Source organism: Lithobates pipiens, unplaced genomic scaffold (genome assembly GCF_037356315.1).
Source record: "Lithobates pipiens isolate NorthernLeopardFrog02 unplaced genomic scaffold, aLitPip1_a1.2 Scaffold_23, whole genome shotgun sequence".
Taxonomy (NCBI): Eukaryota; Metazoa; Chordata; class Amphibia; order Anura; family Ranidae; genus Lithobates; species Lithobates pipiens.
In genome coordinates, this window is record NW_027507785.1 from 4,596,552 (window position 1) to 4,602,101 (window position 5,550).

At 42.8% G+C, this 5,550-nt stretch overlaps 1 pseudogene; it reads right to left on the reverse strand.

Annotated features, from left to right (window-relative positions):
• Window positions 1-2,566: 2,566 nt before the first annotated feature.
• Window positions 2,567-3,528, reverse strand: LOC143926818 (olfactory receptor 52K1-like; annotated as a pseudogene).
• Between the last annotated feature and the right edge of the window lie 2,022 nt (window positions 3,529-5,550).

Genomic DNA, 5,550 nt, shown 5'->3' on the forward strand with positions numbered 1-5,550 from the left:
TATAGTTATGGGACAGGCTTATCTTAAAGCCCCATATAAACATAGTTAGATAGTTGTGTTGAAAAGAGACACAAGTCCATCGAGTTCAACCAATAGAAAAAAATTTAATAAAGAGAAAAACTCCTTATACACAATCCAATTCGTGTGCCATGTATACACGGCCGGACTTTTCTAAAGCAAAGGTCCGACGGAATGAATCCATCGGATAATTGACTGTGTGTGGGCTTCATCTGACCTTTGCTGTCGAAAAATCAGATGGACTTTAGACTTAGAACATGTTTCAAATCTTTCCAACAGACTCGAGTCCGGTCGAAAAATCAGTTTTTCTGTACGCTAGTCCGATGGACGAAGACCGACGCTAGGGCAGCTATTGGCTACTGGCTATAAACTTCCTTATTCTAGTCTGGTCGTACATCATCACGGTCAAATCCGTTGGACTTTGGTGTGATTGTGTGTAGACAAGTCCAATTCGATGGAAGTCCATCGAAAGTCAGTCGAAAAGTCCGACGGAATTCAGTCCATAGAAAGGTCCAGTCGTGTGTACATGGCATTAGGGGTGATTCAGAAGAAGGAAACAAAAATATATGATTGGCCCTTCTACAGTTGGCAACAGGTGGCTTGCATTTCAACTGATTCCTACTGAATAGCTAAAAATTTGAGCCATCAGCTTGAAACCTGAGGCGAGTGGAAAATTATCAGCCTAGCAGTGACTGTGTCCAATCAGGTGCAGCCATTGGTCAGGGATTCAGATGATCATATATGGCTTCTGCACTGTTTAGCACAAGGGAATGATTTGATTCTAGCCATGTTTGACTTGCATAAGCCTGCTGGCTATAGTTCAAAGGCCATGCTAAGGGTTAAAAAAATATATATATTTCCTAGGACCCCAAATGTTGAACTGAATCGACAGAGAACCAACCAGAATGTAGAGGGAGAACTGGTGTCCAACATACTGACTCATTACTAAAACCAGCCACATTACAGATTGGACTTACAAATTTGAATGGGGACACTTCAAATCTATATAAGGCATGAAGAAATGTACAGAGCACCAGTGTCCATATTGTCAGAGCTCAATGTTCTACAGTATACTTTTTTGGAGGACCTGCTTTCATTGTGCCCATGCAGGGGCTGAATTATACTGTATGTGGCCCAGGGTGGTGGTGTTCCTCTGGTTTCCAACTTCATTGCCATTTTTATTATTGTTGATAGGGGGTGTTGATAGCAATAATCTGTACTTTGGTTGTTGGAAAAATGATGTAAGGAGACCAATACTCATATAGCTAATACTCATGCTCATACTCACGAAGCTAATGCTCATACTCGTGGGCACATGCCAGCACACAGATGGACTTTAACCAGTGCACATCAGTGTGCATGCTCCTGCACATACAATCCCAGGAATGGTGCCAAGCTGCCTATTTAAAGAAGGTCCTGATGTGTGCTAATCACTGGATGTTCAGCTACTCATGACTTGCTTTCCTGCATTTCTGCTTTTGTTGTCTGATTTCCCATTGCTGACCCTGTCTGCTCCTGACCTTGCTTTGTGGATTCTGGACTTTGACCACAGCTTGCCCTTGACCACGCTCTGCTGTCTTCCTAGTATTGACCTTGGCCTGCATCTTGAATATGCTTACTCCTGCTCCCTGTGTATGTCTCTGGCTTGGCTTCTGACTACATCCTTGCTGTCCACCTGCCCTGACCCTGGCTTGCCATCTGACCATGTTGTTAAAGGAGTTGTAAACCCTTTTGTACACATTAAGGTAAAAAAAACCCTGTGTTCCAGCTGCTGTCAATCAAATCCAGTGACACAGAAGCCAGGGCCACGTTCTGCTGTCTGTACAATTAAAACAGCAGCAGGACTCTGGAGAGCACCCACATGAGTGGCCCCATGGAAAGCGCTTCTCCATGGGGGCACACAAGAAAAGAGGAGGGGCTAGGAGTGCCTCCGGGGGACTCCAGAAAAGGTGGATCAGGGGGTGCTCTGTGCAAAACCCTTGCACAGAGCAGGTAAGTATAACATATTTTTTTTTTTTTTTTTAAACCTTTACATCTTACCTCTGATTATGTGGCCTGTAACAAGCTTCCAAGATCCAGTCCCTGGGTCATTTTTGATCCTCCTATGGTGTGCCTTCACTGCTACTGACTACAGTCTGGAGACTACCAGTACCCACTACCTGATTATCAGCATCTATGCTTCTTTGTGCACTGTGAGTCTGTTCCCACACTCAGCGGTACTTGGTCCAGAACCGCAAGGGGAAACCCTCTCGTTACTTTGGCCTGCAACCAAGGTATATAACAGATAATGACACAGTTTGAATCACATACAGTATATTTTAAATTTAACATATTTAGTAAATATTTATTAGTATGGAATTGTTCATTGTAATTTTCTCTGGTCCATAAATTCATCTTAAATAAAAAAATAATGATTTAGCCAAACAGATCCAAGTGTTTTCTTCTCTCCCTAACATCTGGGAACCAGTCTGACAATTTCCTCACCTGAAGCTTTATCTAACATTTGAGGCCTCTTGTCCACCCTTAGAATGTAGACCTGAATAAGCATTTATGAAAAGTGACTCGTTTTCTTGGTCTTCCATGTTTTGTGGAGGCATTGTCTGATCTCTTTCACCCCTGCGCCATATATAAAGGGATTGGCAAGGGCTGGCAGCATGAGATAGATGGCATTGAAGAGGTTCTTGACATCATAGGAAATATGTGTACGTATTCTGTACATGATGGATGTTAGAAGTGAACAGAGATAGATAAGCATGGCCACAGTCAGATGGGTGACACAGGTGTGTAAGGCCTTGTGACGAGCTTTCCCAACAATTATCTTCATGGTCCTGTACAAAATATAAGAATAGGACACCAAAAGAAGACCAAAATGAAGTAGCGTACAAAAGATCTTAGTCATGAGTCCCACCACATGAATTTTGGAGATGTCATCACAAGCAAGACTCAGAAGCCCCATGTTCTCACAAACAAAATTCAGAATGATATTGGATCTACAGAAACGGACTCTGGAAGTCAGTACTACTACTGGATTAATAAGGAACATGCCCTGTGCTATCCCAAGGAGAACCAATTGAATGAGGAAATGTTTGGTCATGATGTTGTTGTATCTTAGGGGCTTACAGATCGCTACAAACCTGTCCAGGGCCATCATCAGGATGACACCTGACTCAAAAACACCCAAGAAGTAAATGAAAAACATCTGAATTAGGCATCCAACCAGAGGGATCTGGTTCATATCCAATGATAAACCAAGATGAAACTTTGGCAGGACGGACGTTGTGCAGGAAATATTAACAGTGAAGAGGAGGGATATGAGGAAATACATGGGTGAGTGGAGCTTCGGTTTAATGGAAATCTGACGAATGATGAGAATGTTTCCAGTCAGAATTGTTATATAAATAAAAAAAAATGGAATTAACAAAAATTTTCTGTTTCTTGTTATTCCGGGAAAGCGAAGAGAACAAATTCTGTATAATAAACTCTGGTCTGGTTATGGCGTAAATCCTCCATCGTGGAAACATTAATGGAAGACTAAATTCTGAGGGAAAGAAAACATACAGTTCAAGGAAGTACATCAAACCTAATATATAATTGTGTTCTGTAGAAGATATCGATAAACATCTTCAACCAAAGGACCAACTATTGACCAAACCAGCTAAAAAATTTGGAGTGATAAAAAATTGTAACAAGAGAAAAGGATGTGCTCCAGTTTTCACTCAATTTCCATATGTTGTAATTAATTTATAAATGGAGTATCCATTTTGACTCAAATTGGTGGCCTCCAATACTTGGTCAATGGTTTGCTCTCCTCCCAGTGGAGGGGTTTGGGCAATTGGTGGCCACCAATACTTGGTCAATAATTTGCTTTTCACCCAGCGGGGAGGATTGGTCAATTAATGGTCCAAAATACTCGATCAATAGTTTGCTCTCCTCCCAGTTGAGAGGTTTGGTCAATTGGTGGCCTCCAGTACTCAGTCAATGGTTTGCTCTACTTCCAGTGTGGAGCTTTGGTCAATTAGTAGCCTCCAATACTGAGTCAATGGTTTGCTCTCCTTCCAGTGTGGAGGTTTGGTCAATTAGTGGCCTCCAATACTCAGTCAATGGTTTGCTCTCCTTCCAGTGTGGAGGTTTGGTCAATTAGTGGCCTCCAATACTCAGTCAATGGTTTGCGCTAGTCCTAGTTGGAAAGTTTAGTGATTTGGTGGCATCCAATACTTGGTCAATGGTTTGCTCTCCTCCCAGTGGAGGGGTTTGGGCAATTGGTGGCCACCAATACTTGGTCAATAATTTGCTTTTCACCCAGCAGGGAGGATTGGTCAATTAATGGTCCAAAATACTCGATCAATAGTTTGCTCTCCTCCCAGTTGAGAGGTTTGGTCAATTGGTGGCCTCCAGTACTCAGTCAATGGTTTGCTCTCCTTCCAGTGTGGAGCTTTGGTCAATTAGCAGCCTCCAATACTGAGTCAATGGTTTGCGCTCCTTCCAGTGTGGAGGTTTGGTCAATTAGTGGCCTCCAATACTCAGTCAATGGTTTGTGCTAGTCCTAGTTGGGAAGTTTAGTGATTTGGTGGCATCCAATACTTGGTCAATGGTTTGCTTTCCTCCCAGTTGGGAGGTTTGGTGTATTGGTGGCCTCCAATACTTCATTGGTCATGAAAGGCCACACTAATTCCTTACGAATGAAAAGATCCTTTCTGCCTATATTGAGTAGTCATCCTTAGTAGGGATGAGCTTCGAGTTCAAGTGGAACATGAGTTCAACTCGAACATCTGCTGTTCGATCATTTGACGAAGATCAAACATTATGGGGTGTTCGCGCCAAATTCGAGCTGCGCGTCACGCCCCATAATGCACTGCATCATCGCAGTGCATTGATGGCTGATGATTGGCCAAGCATGCACTATGACCCGTATGCTTTGGCCAATCACAGCGCCGTAAGTAAAGAGAGCCATAATTGGCCAATTATGGCTCAGGGGGTTAAGTTCATGCCCCACACTATATAAGGCCGCCTGCACGTCAACCTTGTGTAGTGTGTTGCTGGTGGAGAGAGAGATAGAGAGAGAGAGTGTCATTTAATTTACATTGAGCAGGCAGTTTATTCGGTTAGCTAGATCTCACTGCAGACCGTTCCTGCTGTACTGTTTGAATCAACTGCCTGCCTGCAGTAGGTTAGAGTTAGCTGCAGTGTATTTTGTATATATATATATATATATATATATATATATATATATATATATATATATATATATATATATATACATCCCGGCTTTGTATATATTGTGACAGAACTAGCCGGGACAGAGGCTGTTGGAGGGGACTGAATGCCAGCCTCTTGTGTTGCGATTATGGGCCCTGGCATTTGGGGGAACGGTGCTCTTTGTGAGCTGTATGCCTGGGGACCCCTGAGGTGTTACTGGGATTCAGGTCCATGCCGCCTCCCAAGACACACAGACTCTGGATATGTATATGCTATACAGTATTAGCAATAGACTGAATCACACTGTTGGGACACAAACTGTTAGATGCTAATGTC